This window comes from Callithrix jacchus, chromosome 4, assembly GCF_049354715.1.
Source record: "Callithrix jacchus isolate 240 chromosome 4, calJac240_pri, whole genome shotgun sequence".
In the NCBI taxonomy this organism is placed as follows: Eukaryota; Metazoa; Chordata; class Mammalia; order Primates; family Cebidae; genus Callithrix; species Callithrix jacchus.
In genome coordinates this window covers 40,785,085-40,800,562 of record NC_133505.1, presented here as the reverse complement: position 1 = coordinate 40,800,562, position 15,478 = coordinate 40,785,085, and the positions used below count along the sequence as shown (strand labels likewise).

Genomic DNA, 15,478 nt, shown 5'->3' with positions numbered 1-15,478 from the left:
GCCTGGGCAACAAAGTGAGACTCCATCTTAAAAAAAAAAGAAAAAAGTTTGCTTAATATTGGTTTCTTCCACAAAATACAGATCTTTCCACATACCTCTGAAAAGGTAAGAATCTTCTCATGGTAACAATTCTCAGTATTAACAGATGAGTGGTGTGTGTGTGTGTAGTGTGTCAGTTCATTTTTGCATTGCTGTAAAGCATGTGTTGGCGCATGGTTCTGCAGGCTGCACAGGAAGCCTAGTGCCAGCATCTGCCTCTGGTGAGGGCTTCTGGAAACTTAGAATCATGCTGGAATTATAGGCATGAGCCACCATGCCTGGTCTTCTTAAAAGTGAACAAAAGCAAGATATTTATACTTACATTTATACTTGTATTTATATTCAGTAGGTCTTTGCTAAATACCTAGTTGGTATTAAGCCTCTCCTCAATGCATCAAATATAAACCAACAGAATAAGACAGCCAGAGGATTGTACCACATGACATATGTGTGTATTTAGTGCCACCAGTGACGGAGCTGCAAGAAGCCCTGGGTGTTTTGTCTCTGGGCAGAAATCCCTCTGATGAGGACAGAAAAGTCTTTTTAGAGTGAGCAGTTTTGAAAATGGGTAGAATTTCTTTCTTTTCTTTCTTTCTTTTTTTTTTTTTTGAGATGGAGTTTCATTCCTGTTGCCCAGGCTCTGGAGTACAATGGCATAATCTTGGCTCACCGCAACCTCCGCCTCCCGGGTTCAAGCAATTCTCTGGCCTCAGCCTCCCGAGTAGCTGGGATTACTGGCGTGCACCACCACACCCAGCTAATTTTGTATTTTTAGTAGACAGGGTTTCTCCATGTTGGTCAGGCTGGTCTTGAACTCCCAGCCTCAGGTGATCTGCCCTCCTTGGCCTCCCAAAGTGCTGTGATTACAGGTATGAGCCACTATTCCTGGCGAGAATGGGTAGAGTTTCAGTGAGTGATATAACAGTAGTGGGCTTGGGAAGAAAAAGATGCCAAAAATGGTAGGCAAATGTACCTGTGCCTGGAACTGCCCCCAAACAGGTGGCCAGCAGTTCAAAGGGCCACCCAAGGGAGTGTCCATTTCGAAGGGGATCGACTTGGTGAGTAGGGTATGGTAGCACAAATTTCTGGGTGGAAACCACGAATGCTTGAAGTTAACAAGTGATGGAAGTTGGGCAGTATATTCAGGCCCCAGCAAGGAAGCTGCCCAGTAGGACGGAGTGGGGAGGTGAGTCGTGGAGGACTCATTGTGACACACCCAGACAGGCAGCAAAACAAGTTCCAGCCACCCCTTTTGGTAGCAATGCCTGCCACACACACTGCTGCCTGGTCACAAAGTCCTCAGGAATGAGACAGAACTAAGCCTTGAAGCAGAAAGTCCTCAGTTCCAACACAGAAACAGGACTGTGGAAGGCAGGGACTGACAGGCAGAGTCAGTCTTAGTACTGACACCACCCAACAGCTAGCTAGGTGCTTAGCCACTGCATAAGTCTATTCTGCCAACTGAGACACAGGTGTATCTCCACAAATACCTATTTTCTGTGCCTGACACTAGAGTAATTAGAAATCTTATATGGGAGCTTTTCTATTCTTTTTTTTTTTTTTTTTTTTTTTTTTTGAGACAGAATTTCGGTCTGTCACCCATGCTGGAGTGTAGTGGCACTTGGCTCACGGCAACCTCTGCCTCCTGGGTTCTAGCGATTCTCCTGCTTCAGCCTCCCCAGTAGCTAAGACTACAGGCATGGGCCACCACGACCGGCCAATTTTTGTATTTTCAATAGAGACGGGGTTTTACCATGTTGGTCAAACTGATCTCAAACTCCTGATCTTGTGATCCGTCCACCTTGGCCTACCAAACTGCTTGTATTATAGGCGTGAGCCTCTGTGCCCAGCCTATATGGGAGTTTTTCAAGCACTTTGTTTCCCACTTCAGTTTTTTTAGGCCATCCAAACCAGTTTATTTTAGGCTCCAAACAACCTCATTGATTGAAATTATTTTAGTCAACAGTTGAAGATGGCTATTATTTCCCTCTCAACATGCCAACTTCCCACATTATGAATCCAGCTGCAGCAGCTGCAGGACAGTTAGAAACATATTACATACAAGTAAATTGCTGCTCAGTTATAAAGCTTCCTGTCACATATTGTCTGGTATCAGAAATGATTCTGTGCATGATCTAATATCTATGGGGGTGGAGAGTAAGTTGATGGTTAGCCAAAAGACTCCAATGGAAACCATTTATGTGAGGTCAGATTAACTGGCATAGAGAGCTGTGCAGAGGGTGGGGAGAACTGGTTGTTCGTGCTCTAATGCTACCTTTTATTGGCTTTCAAGGCTTCCAGAGCTGGCACCCTCAGGCTCTGACCACTTGCCAGAGGAAAACAAGAGCTTACCTGCGCTGTTTCCCTAAAGTCTGATTCTGAATTGTCAACTGCCCCAGCCTCTAAACAGTACTACTTGAAACAATCAAGATATCTTCCAGGTAAGTGGAGCAAAGAAAATGTTTACTGCTAGCTGGAATATAGATAGGTCAGGTTAAAGTGTCTTAGAATATCTGAAGAAAGGGCAGCAGTGAAGTAAAAACTCTAATCACTAAGGGCCAGGCGCAGTGGCTCACACCTATAATCCCAGCACTTTGGTAGGCTGAGGTGGCTGGATCACCTGAGGTCAGGACTTCAAGACCAGCCTGGCCAACGTAGTGAAACCTTGTCTCTACTAAAAATACAAAAATTAGCTGGGCGTGATGGCAGATGCCTGTAATCCCAGCTATTTGGGAGGCTGAGGGAAGGAGAATTGCTTGAACTTGGGAGGCAGAGGTTGCAGTGAGCCGAGATTATGCCACTTGGGTGACAGAGTGAGACTCCATCTCAAAAAAAAAAATTTCAAATTTAGACTCAATTACAAATAATTGTTTGGAATGGAAACTTGAGCCTTACTGTCACCTGTTGGCTTCATTGTTTTCAAGAGGATCCCTCTTGAGATTTAAAACTAGAATTGGGCTCAGTTCAGTCACTTGAACCAACATTTATTTGTTGAGCACCTATTGTGAACCAGCAGCTACGCAGAGGATAGAAACCCAAATAAGAAGCAATCTTTGGCTGGGCACAGTGGCTCATGCCTATAATCCCAGCAGTTTGGGAGGCCAAGGCTGGTGGATCACCTGAGGTCAGGAGTTCGAGACCAGCAAGGCCAACAGATGAAACCCCTTTTCTACTAAAAATACAAAAAATTAGCTGGGCGTGGTGGCAAACACCTATAATCCCAGCTACTTGGGAGGCTAAGGCAGGAGAATCACTTGAACCCAGCAGGCAGAGGTTGCACTGAGCCGAGATCGTGCCATTGCACAAAGTAGTTGCAAATAGAGTATGCAGTGGAAATGCTAATGATCTCTCAGTGGTGCCCTCTGGTCTCACTCCCTGCTTCTAGAGCCAGGACTCTGAGCATGAATTGATGCCACCCACACTGCTGGCCACAAGAGGAGCTCACTCCATAGCACTTTTTTTTCCCAGACAGAGTCTTGCTGTTGCCCAAGCTGAAGTACAGTGGCGCAACTTGGCTCAGTGCAACCTCCACCTTTCAGGCATAAGAGTATCATGCCTCTACCTCCTGAGTAGCTGGAATTATAGGCACCTGCCATCAGCCTGGCTAATTTTTTTTTTTTTTTTTTTGAGACAGAGTCTCACTCTGTCACCCAGGCTAGAGTACAGTGGTGCCTTCTCGGCTCACTGCAACCTCTGCCTCCCAGGTTTAAGTGATTCTCCTGCCTCAGCCTCCCAAGTAGCTGGGACTACAGGTGCATGCTACCATGCCCGGCTGATTTTTGTATTTTTAGTACAGATGAGGTTTTACCAGGTTGACCAGGCTGGTCTTGAACTTCTGACCTCAAGCGATCTGCCCACCACAGCCTCCCAAAGTGCTGGGATTATAGGCGTGAGACACTACGCCCAGCCTCCATAGCACTTCTGAAACTGATCTGTGGATCCTTCTCTCTTCCCATTCATTATTTACCATCTTTCCTTCTACCCTGTTTATTCAATGCCCTATGTCATTTCTACATTAGCCTCTGCTACTGCATTTTCACTCTAACACAGCATACAAAATTCTTTATGGCCTGTCCCTCCTCCACTCTCCAGACTCATTTTATACCACCCTGTGTTCTTGCTGCATCCTTGCTGGCCATCTTTGAGTTCTTTTCCATTAAAGTCCTCAGCCCAAACTGTTGCCTCTCCAAGGATCACACCTCCCCACCCCTTAAAACACATTATGCCTAGTGTTCCATTATTGGAACCTTCAGCATGTGGGTTTGTATCCTACTGCTCAAGGTCATCACCAAGGTCTGATTGCAAAAATTCAGAAAAATGCTGCCTCAGACATAAATGGGTTAATCATGATTCATATTTCAGCTTAAAATTGCCTATTTGAAAGAAAGACTGGCTGAGTTGCTTCTGTTATTTGCCCCCTCCACCCCAGATTCTTCTAAACATTATGAACACTGCTCATGATATATTTAGTTATAACTAAAGATGCCTCCCTTCTCAGTAGATTATAAGCGCCAAATAATAGAAACTGGTCTATTTTGTTTGCCACTTTTTCTCCAATGCCACACAAACTGCCTGGCACTGGTGGGTGCTCAGTAAATGTTTGCTAATTGACCTTTTTTATGCCCTTTGAGGCCAGGAGTTATCATCATATAATGATATCTATCATTATAATATCAAATTATATTAATTTATGCTTACTTCTAACAGTGTTTAGTGTGTAGGAGATACCCAATGAAAACTTATAAACTGATGAATAACAAAATTCTAGGATATATCTATTTACAACAAAATTGCAATCTTCATCTTAAATAGACCTTGAATTAACTAGTTATCTTCAATTGTTTACTTACCTTTTACTTTAAAATATTTACTTGAGTGACTGGGCACAGGGGCTCATGCCTGTAATCCCAGCACTTTGGGAGGCAGAGGCGGGCAAATCACGAGGTCAAGAGATTGAGAGCATCCTGGCCAACATGGTGAAACCCCAACGCTACTAAAAAGCACAAAAATTAGCTGGGCATGGTGGTGCATGCCTATAGTCCCAGCTACTAGAAAGGCTGAGACTGGAGAGTCGCTTGAACCCAGAAGGCAGAGGTTGCAGTGAGCTGGGATTGCACCACTGCATTCAAGCCTGGTAACAGAGCAGGACTCTCAAAAAAAAAAAAAAAAAAAAATTTTTTTTTTACTTGAAAAAAATAAGCCTATTTAGGAATATTGCCAAGGCTAACTAGATTAAAAACATCATTTAAATATTCAGAACTCATTCTTTGTTGAACTATAGTTTGAGAACTGTGGTCACACACATTTTTAATGTTTTACCCCCATCGTGCACTTCCCTTTTGGGTGAAGATTTTTTTTTTTTTGAGACAGAGTCTTGCTCTGTAGCCCAGGCTGGAATGCAGTGGCGGAATCTAGGCTCACTGCAATTTATATATCCTGGGTTCAAGTGATTTCCCTGCATCAGCCTCCAGAGTAGCTGGAATTATAGGCAGGCACCACCATGCCCAGCTAATTTTTTTTTTTTTTTTTTTGGTATTCTTTTAGTAGAAACAGTGTCTTGCCATGTTGGCCAGGCTTGTCTCAAACTCCTGACCTCAGGTGATACACCTGCCTCAGCCTCCCAAAGTGCTGGGATTACAGGTATGAGCCACCGTACCCAGCCTAAAGAGTCTTGCTGTGATGCTCAGGCTGAGGTGCAGTGGCGTGATCTGGGCTCACCACAGCCTCCACCTCCCAGGTTCAAGTGATTCTTCTGTCTCAGCTTCCCGCTTGGACTACAGACACGTGCCACCATGGTTGGCTAATTTTTGTATTTTTAGTAGAGATGACGTATCACTATGTTGGCCAGGGTGGTCCTGACCTCACGATCCGCCTGCCTTGGCCTCCCAAAGTGTTGGGATTACAGGTGTGAGCCACCACACCCAGCCAGTAGTTGCCTATTATAGTTCGATTTGTAGGTGTTTTATTAGGGAAGTTATATTTTATAAGAAAGGGAAATTATTTGCTTGATGAAGTGTTTCCTTAGAGAACAGTGGGTAACTTTTGAAGCTCAGTATTTCTGGTTTCAAAATAAGGAATATTTTTATATATCTCATAAACATAAAGCCATTGTAAGGAATTTGGCTTGTGAAAAGCAAAAGCTCAACTGCCTGGAGACAGTTTTAACTTCTTAAATTAGTGGAGTCCTCAGTGATGATTTCTACACTAGATAAAGAAAATTCTCCGTGAATGACCTAAAGGCATAGACTGTGCGAGTTCACTCTAATTTCATTATCAGTGAAAAGAAAACAAGCTAAAGAAGTTTTCAAGTCTCTTAAGAATAGGTTGAAACAACTTCCTTTAACGACCAGTACTACAGCCCAAGGCTGAATGGACATTTCACAGATTTCAGAACATCATAATTTAAACTGTCCCTTTCCAAGTACATTTCCAATGCCTTCTTTCTGGTGTACAGGGAATAAACTGTTTTCATTTTACTGTATCTCACATACAAATAAGCACTACAGATGGAGCTTCATACCTCCGAACCTCAGAGGTTTGCCTGAGTTCTTAGTCACATGTCTGTTTTCCCTGCTACACCAAGGGTTAGGCCAAGAGTATATGCTCAAAACAAGTGACATGAAAATGTCATGTTAGGTCAGGTGTGGTGGCTCATGCCTGTAATCTCAGCACTTTGGGAGGCCGAGGCAAATGGCTAACTTGAGGCCAGGAGTTTGAGACCAGCCTGGCCAACATGGTGAAACCTCCTCTCTACTAAAAATATATAAATTAGCCAGGCATGGTGGTGGGCACCTGTAATCTCAGCTACTCAGGAGGTTGAGGCAGGAAAATCGCTTAAACCCAGGAGGTGGAGGCTGCAGTAAGCTGAGATCACACCACTACACTCAAGCCTGATGACAGAGAGAGAGAGAGAGAGAGAGAGAGAGAGAGAGAGAGACCCTGTCTCAAAAAAAAAAAAAAAAGTCATGTTGCAGAAAAATTGTTTCTACAAGAACTTAGCAAGAACATCAAATGTCATTACAGTATAGAAAACATTTCTGCTTATAAAGTACTGTCAGCATTCCAGGTGGCTGTGCCGAGGGCTTGTGATCATGTTAGTGTTCATCAGAAAGCAAGTATCTGCTACATTTTCACCTAAATTTATTTCCGTTCTCCTGTCCAAGGTATCTCTAGTCTTTGAATGTATTACATGTTTCCTTCAAGCTTATGATCCACTCTGCCCTTCGAAGTGGCTGCTTTGTTCTTCTCAGGTGTGAATCCCAAGAATGTGTCCTTGATAGCCAGTGGAAAGGAAATAAACCCCCACACATGGAGCAATCAGTTATTCCCTAAGTCACTGGGACCTGTCAGGGCAGAACTTGCTTTCAAAAGAAGCAATGCAGGTAACGCGAGAATACAAAATGTACATATACATGGTTTTCCTTTTAATTATACTGCAGTGCTCTTCCAACCAAGATACATGTGGACCTGAGGAATATGTAAAGGTTTTCTGCAACTCTCTGCCTAGGCATAGCCCTGCTCTGCTGGAGCAGTCATGGAGTTGTAACACTGCCTCTTCAATAGAGCTGTTTTCAGCTGGATGGGCATGGTGGCTCATGCCGGTAATCCCAGCACTTTGGGAGACAGAGGCGGGCGGGTCCCTTGAGGCCAGGAGTTCAAGATCAGCCTGGCCAACATGGCAAAACCATGTCTCTATATATTAAAAAGTATAATAATTAAAAAAAGGTTTTCCCACTGATACTTAATATAGATAGTTTTAAGGGAATTCTCAACCTCCATCTGAATCTTTGCTGAAATGGATCTGCCCTAGCAAAGTCTCTATTCTCCTCCTTTACAAAAGATGACTTTACACTTGCCACCATGGTGTGTTTTCTTTTTCTCCAAAATGTAAAAATATCTGGGGTGCCAAGGAAATGGAAATTCTGCTATGTTGAGGTCACTGTTGAGAAAGTAACTTTGATTTGATGACTGAGGAACAGATCCTTTTTAAAGTCAGGGAGTCTTAACAGCTCTCAGCATTTAGAAAATTGAAGGAGGACCTGAGTTGTTAGCTGACAGGTAATTTTTAAAAAAATGTTTAATTGTTTTTTTATGAGATCAGTATATGAATTTTCATCTATAACTTTGAAGAGTGTTTGAAGAATAGAGTGGTGAAGCTATCAGAAAACCCCTTTTGTTCCCAACTATTTATATTAGCAAGATTTCTTTGTGCTTCTGTTTCTGAAATGGAAGAAAAAAGGAGAGGAAATAGCCCTGATGCTGTGATTCCAGCAACAAATAGTCATTTGTTGATACATGAACTACTTGAAAAAAGTTACATCTTTCTCATTAAGAGATAGACGCATTTCCAGAAAACTTAATTTTTATGTTTAGTAATCAAAATATATAATATTCATCTTGATTAATTATATACAATTAATCATTGTAATTATAACTGTGTATTTTAATATCTTTATGGTTACAAGAAATTAAAATTTTAATTTACACATATGTTAGGGTGACCAATTTTAAGACTTTTAAGCTTAAGATTACATTTGGATCAAATTTCAAAGCTGAGGTTATATTTATAATAAAAACATAATTTTAGGGGAAAAAAATTAATGTGAAATATCCAAGTGTCAAAAGGAACTTGTTCATGTATTTTTATGTCACTATTGAAGGGCATAAAATCACTAATAGTTTTATTTTTAAAATGCCTGTAGTTACAATATGTCAGAAATAACATCCTTTGCAACTGTTACACTTACGATTGAAAATTTTAAATATTAGCTTAGAAGTGTGTGAAAAGGTAGTTTGTTTTTTAATGTAGGTGATATTGTATCAAAAAAGTTTGACAATTACCATTATAATGAGTGAGTAGTTTATGAGATATTCTGATGTGACATCAATACATTTGGACTTTTTACAGGTTTTCCAGATTCTTTAAAACTCAGATTATCTATTTAATGTTGCTGAGGTGTCATACACTTCAGCACTGTAATTTACTTATTTTTTCCTCAGATACATGAGAATAATATTCACTGAACCAACCAGTTATACAAAGTCAATTAAATGACAGTAGAACAACTTTGAGTCTCAAAAGAATATCCAGTTGGAATCAAATAAACGCCATGACAGCACATGGGGACATTTTTGCATTTTTAGGGGTTCTTGCTGGGTCTTTTCATGAATCATCTAATTCATTTTTCTCTGCTTTTCCTAAAACATTCTCCTATTATTCTTTCTTTCCATCTGCCTTCCCTTTAGAAGAAAGCATAATTAAACCAATTCAAAAGCCATCATGCAATGAAACTTTTCCTGAAAAATCAGAGGGCCCACAAGGTAATTTCTGGGCATCAGATGAATGCAATTTGTTCTTTGAATCTCTTGTCTAATTTTCTTCTCAACATTTGCCCCTGATCCTGACATAAAAGGCCAAGATGATTCGCTTTTAGAAGTCAAGTCTGGACTAGGATACAGAAAAGCATCCTATCTCATCAAGAATATCTTTCTTCAGTAGTTGATATTCTAAGAAAAAATTTGCCTCAAAAAGTTCTATGCTGGTCTTCTTAAATTAATTATGGAATTTTACAGAAGAAATCAAGGAAGTAATTCTAAGGAAAAGAATTAAAAGAATATTTTCTAATTTTGTGATCAATATTCCTGGAATTTTTTCTTGAAGTTCTGAAACTCGTTTCTTATCCATGAACCATGACTGTTTTAAAAAGGTTAACTGGGAGCCAGATGCAGTGGATCACGCCTGTAATCCCAGCACTTTGGAAGTACGAGGCAAGCAGATCATGAGGTCAGGAGTTCGAGACCAGCCTGACCAACACAGTGAAACCTTGTCTCTACTAAAAATACAAAAATTAGCTGGGTGTGATGGCGCATGCCTATAATCCCAGCTACTCAGGAGGCTAAGGCAGGAGAATTGCTTGAACCCAGGAGGCAGAGGTTGTAGTAAGCCAAGACCACGCCATTGCACTCCAGCCTGGGTGACAGAGACTCCCTCTTAAAAGAAAAAAAAATTAGTAATTTAAAAAATGAAAAATTAACTGGATTAATAGAGATGGGGAATTTCCTAGGGGATCAGTGTCACTGGTTTCAACAGTTCTAACCACTAGCTCCAGCCTGAAAATTCACAGTACATAAGGTACTTCAAATAATAAGCCAAAATAATTTAATTCTGCTTATTTTTTTCCCTAACAACTTCTTTCTCCAGTAAGAAGCATCCTATAACTGCTCAGTGCATGAATCCTAGAGTCCAGCATATCCCCATTTTGTCACTCACTGGGTTTTGTGGTTTGAAACAAGTTGTTTAAGCCAGCTTTCCCATCCATAAAATGGAGGAAATTTCCTTAGGTATTTTTACATAACCCTATCTAAAATTTTTGTCACACGCTAAGCATTTAATGTATTTGCTCTGCTGGTGAGGATGAGAGCAAGGGACACAACCTGAAGTTGCTATTGAATACAATCACTGCTTTGAATTTCCTTCCAAAAAGTGTTCTGAAGTAAAGAACTGATTAGTGGCCAGGTGTGGTGCCTCATACCTTTAATCCCAGCACTTTGAGAGGCTGAGGCAGGTCAGGAGTTCGAGACCAGCCTGACCAACATGGTGAAACCCTGTCTCTACTAAAAATACAAAAATTAGCTGGGAGTGGTTGTGTGCACCTGTAGTCCCAGCTACTTGGGAGGCTGAGGCAGGAGAATCACTTGAACCTAGGAGGCAGAGGCTGCAGTGAGCTGAGATCAAGCCACTAAGTGCACTCTAGCCTGGGCAACAGAACGAGACTCTCTCTTTCAAAAAAAGAAATGGTGAATGTTTCAGAACGAGTTTCTGAGATGGGAAAAAGGTTAAAGTAGGCAGCTGAACTTACGCAAAATGTAGTAGAGTTAAACAAGTATAGATTTAGAGTGTATGCTTTCTGTATACAATCCTTTAGGGGCTGATAACATAATATTGCACTTTGAAAATCGTTGCTTTAAGAGCAGACACTTGGTGAGAGCCTGATATGCCGTGAGAGACATCAGGGACACGGAGCCCAGTGTTGAGACATGTGAACAGATAACACTACAGAAAAAACATTGTTTATTGAACAGTGCTTTGAAAACATGAGGGTGATCAGAGCCCTATTTCACCTTCTAGGGACAAGCCTGTCTCCTTCCCTGCAGAGCTAGCTCCTTACCACCTGTCGCTTCTGGCTGGCTCCTCAACTTTGCCATTTGTCTTCAGTCTGCTTCCTGCCACTGCAGCAGCTCCCGCTAGAGCTTGACATCCCAGTGGCCAGATCCCATGGGCAGTGCTGGTCCCATCTGAGCTCTCTGCCTTACCTCCCATTCCTTTTTTTCCACACTCAATGTGTATTCTCTTGGATTTCCATGCCGTGTTACTCCTACCATCTATCTCTCTACCTGTTCTCTCTCCTGTCCTTTAATACTGGTGTTCCTTGGGGGTCTACTCCAGGTATCTGCACATTTGCAGCCCCTCTGAGCTGGCTTCTCCAAGCCCACAACTCTAGAAACACCACACCTGATCACTACCAATCTCCATGCCTGCTTACTCACCCTTTGCCAACCACAACTTCAGTGTCCTCCTGGTACCATGTCATTTCCACCAATTCTGATTCTCCTCTCTGTTGCTGTTCTTGGACAATGCATCCAGTCACCTGAGTTACAAACTTAGGAGTTTACATCCCCCTCTTTCCTACCACCTCCACTCTATAAACCTGCTCAGTTCCCTTCTTCATCCTCTGCCACTGTCATGGTTCAGACCCTCATCCTCCCTCATTTCAGCGAAAGCAGTGACTTCCTGACTGGTCTCCAGATTTTAGACTTTTCCTTGTCAGTGCATCCCTATGCTACCACCAGATTGAGCATTCACCAATAGTGATGATGATGACGGTGACGATAACAACCCTACGAGAACAGGTCCACTTACAGCTGGGCATGGTGGCTCACACCTGTAATCTCAGCACTTTGGGAGGCTGAGGTGGGTGGATCACCTGAGGTCAGGAGTTTGAGACCAGCCTGACCAACATGGTGAACCCCCATCTCTACTAAAAATTTAAAAATTAGCTGGGTGTGGTGGCACATGCCTGTAATCCCAGCTACTTGGGAGGCTGAGACAGGAGAATTGCTTGAACCCAGAGACAGAGGTTACAGTGAGCGGAAATGGTACCACTGCACTCCAGCATGGGCAACAGAGTGGGACTCCGTCTTAAAAAAAAAAAACAAAAAACAGGTCCACTTACAACCATTTTACAGAATGAAGACAGACAAAGACAGCACTTCAGAGATGGGGGCTTCACAGCAGGAAATATACCCCCGTTAAGAAGTGGGGTTGTGAGAAAGCCTGGCGTGTTCAGGGTGAACTGAATAATACCTCTGGGCCTTGAGTTCAGATTCTAGCTCAGTCTGTTACTAACTGTGAGAAGTTAGGCAAGTTACTTAACATCGGAGGATAAGGATAATAATGTGATCTAAGAGGGTTGTTGTACGGATGGAATAAGACTATCTGTAACAAGCACAGCATACTGCCTACAACATAGTAGATGCTCAAAAATAGTATTTAGAAGTGATGGGGTAGTAGTCAATGTTATTCTACTGTGCCAAAAATATTCACCTTCTGACTATGAAACTTTATGATATGTCACTAGGAAATCTTGGAAGTTACACTACTTATAATCAGTCAGGATATATTCCTTCCTTTCTCAAAAAAGAAGTAGAGTCAGCTGGCCAGAGGATCCACTTACCACCTCTCAATGCAACAGCTTCAGGTAAGAACAACTTCAGATGCAGTGTTTTAGATTTCTGAGCAGAGAGGAACATTTTCCTTGTTAAGTTTATGCAGTCACTTTTCTCAAGTGAAGACTTTTAGTCAGCCTCACCTCATTAGTGCACTTTTTTGTTGTTTTTAATGAAATGTCCTATTTTTCTTCCAAAAATGTGGAGTTGAGGGTCTAATAATTATAAGAAGAGCTACCTCTAATTAAATGGGGACTCTCTGCCAGGCATAGTGTAAAGGGCTTACTGGGATTATATTATTTAATCCTCACAATGATATAGCTACATCTCTTCTTTACAGATGATGAAGTGTAGGTGAGGTAACTTACCTGAGGTCACACACCTAGTGGAGCTGGGATAGAAACTCACTTAATCCACTTCCAAAGAGTATGCTGTGCTGCACAGTGAGATGTGAGAAAATGCCTTTTCCAGAGACTTCTGCCCAGAACCTGGGACAGAGTGAAAGCTTCACAGATGCTGACAGTCTGTGTATGCATAAGTTAACTTGAGGATTCTCTCTTTTTTTTTTTTTGAGATGGAGTCTTGCTCTGCTGCCCAGGCTGGAGTGCAGTGATGCAGTATCAGCTCACTGCAGCCTCCGCCTCAGCCTCCCAATAGCTGGGATTACAGGTGCACACCACCATGCCTGGCTACTTTTTGTATTTTTAGTACAGATGAGGTTTCACCACATTGGTCAGGCTGGTCTTGAACTCCTGATATGGTGATCCACCCACCTCAGACTCCCAAAGTGCTGGGATTACCGGTGTGAGCCACTGCGCCCAGCCGGTAACATGAGGTTTCTCTATAGTTCCATCTTAGAGCATAGAAATTAATGATGGGACTTTCACACCCTGCCTTTTGCTTTGCAATAGTGTTTGATGGGGAAGGGTTCATCCCTCCACCCTCCAGCATTATGCCAAACTGAGGTGAGCTTGCTCCCCAGTGGTGTGGCATGTGACATACACATGTGTGGGTACACACTTGAAATGGAGGGTGATGATTCTGTACTTAAGCCAATCAGATTTGACCATGAATGGTCTCTGAATTATTTTAATCTGAAATAGATATTCTTAGTGAAGCACCAAAAATAAACATTAAAGCAAATCATTAGAACTTTGATAAGATGGCTAACTATAGTTTAATTAATTTATTTTAACTCTTTTTTATAGAGAAAAAGCCTTACTCTGTCGCCCAGGCTGGAATGCAGTGGGGCAGTCATGGCTCACTGCAGCCTTGAACTCCTGGGCTCATGTGATCCTCCTGCCTCAGCCTTCTGAGTAGATGAGACTACAGGCGCACATCACCACACCCACACCCAGCTAACTTAAAAAAATTTCTTTTTATAGAGACAGGGTCTTGCTATGTTGCCCAAGCTGATCTTGACTCCTGGGCTCAAGCAGCCCTCCCACCTTGGCCTCCCAAAACTCTGGGATTACAGGCATGAGCCACTATACCCAGCCTGTAGTTTAATTTAAAAGTTGACTCTGAAAGTATGCTCACAGCCCATCCTAACATGATCATAGGATATGATCTTACTATCATTTATTTATTCATTCACTTATTTATTTTTTGAGATGGATTTTCGCCCTTGTTGCCCAGGCTGGAGTGCAATGGCATGATCTTGGCTCACCGCAACCTCTGCCTCCTGGGTTCAAGTGATTCTCCTGCCTCAGCCTCCCAGGTAGCTGGGATTATAGGCATGTGCCACCATGTCCAGCTAATTTTTTGTGTTTTTAGTAGAGATGGGGTTTCTCCATGTTGGTCATGCTGGTCTTGAACTCATGACCTCAGGTGATCTGCCCACCTTGGCCTCCCAAACTGCTGGGATTACAGGCATGAGCCACCACGCCCAGTCAAGAGTGGGTTTTTAAAAAATATTTTTGTAAACTATTGAAGGTCTTTACATGTTAATTATTCTATTCAATTAGCATGCATATTCCTGTTATTTTATTTTTATTGGGAAGATCACACCAGACTCCTACCAGTGGCCTCCATACTTGGCCACCCAGTCTGTCCTCCCGTGCACTGAGGAAATGGGCTGTATATGGTTCACAATATTTAGGTTTTTTGCTGTAGGATTGTAAGTATGTCCTGAAAACTGTCCCCGACCAGTTTTGTGTTCCAGGTATATTCTGAAAGAAATCAGATCAGAAATTAGAATTTTAGGGCCGGGCGCGATGGCTCACGCCTGTAATCCCAGCACTTTGGGAGGCCGAGGCGGGTGGATCACGAGGTCAAGAGATCGAGACTATCCTGGTCAACATGGTGAAACCCTGTCTCTACTAAAAATACAAAAAATTAGCTGGGCGTGGTGGCGCGTGCCTGTAATCCCAGCTACTCAGGAGGCTGAGGCAGGAGAATTGCCTGAACCCAGGAGGTGGAGGTTGCAGTGAGCCGAGATCGTGCCATTGCGCTCCAGCCTGGGTAACAAGAGCGCGAAACTCCGTCTCAAAAAAAAAAAAAAAAAAAAGAAATTAGAATTTTACTCATTTGTTTATCAAACTCAAAATAAAAAAATTCATCCTCTCATTTGATGGGGGAAATGTAAATTTATGTTTAAAAGATTAACTCAGTACTCTCTGAGGCTTTTTAAATGTTAAAACCAAAAATTGTAGTGCAGTATTATATTGACATCAATTAGAATTTCCAGTAGCTGGCCAGTCACAGTGCCTTA

The 15,478-nt window shown here is 42.2% G+C and overlaps 1 protein-coding gene and 2 pseudogenes across 5 annotated transcripts in view; 1 reads left to right on the top strand and 2 right to left on the bottom strand.

Annotated features, from left to right (window-relative positions):
* LOC100394960 (serine/threonine-protein kinase MAK-like) overlaps positions 1–2,729 on the top strand; it is a 50,476-nt pseudogene extending 47,747 nt beyond the window's left edge. Inside the window, exon 11 of the transcript XR_013534095.1 lies at positions 2,333–2,729. The product of XR_013534095.1 is annotated as a serine/threonine-protein kinase MAK-like (transcript). The remainder of the gene's footprint in view (positions 1–2,332) is intronic.
* Positions 1–15,478, bottom strand: part of LOC100395327 (transmembrane protein 14C) — a 59,425-nt gene that overhangs the window by 22,379 nt on the left and 21,568 nt on the right. The window lies entirely within an intron of this gene.
* The window catches only part of LOC144582116 (C-terminal-binding protein 1 pseudogene), a 42,173-nt pseudogene that overhangs the window by 22,379 nt on the left and 4,316 nt on the right, over positions 1–15,478 (bottom strand). The window lies entirely within an intron of this gene.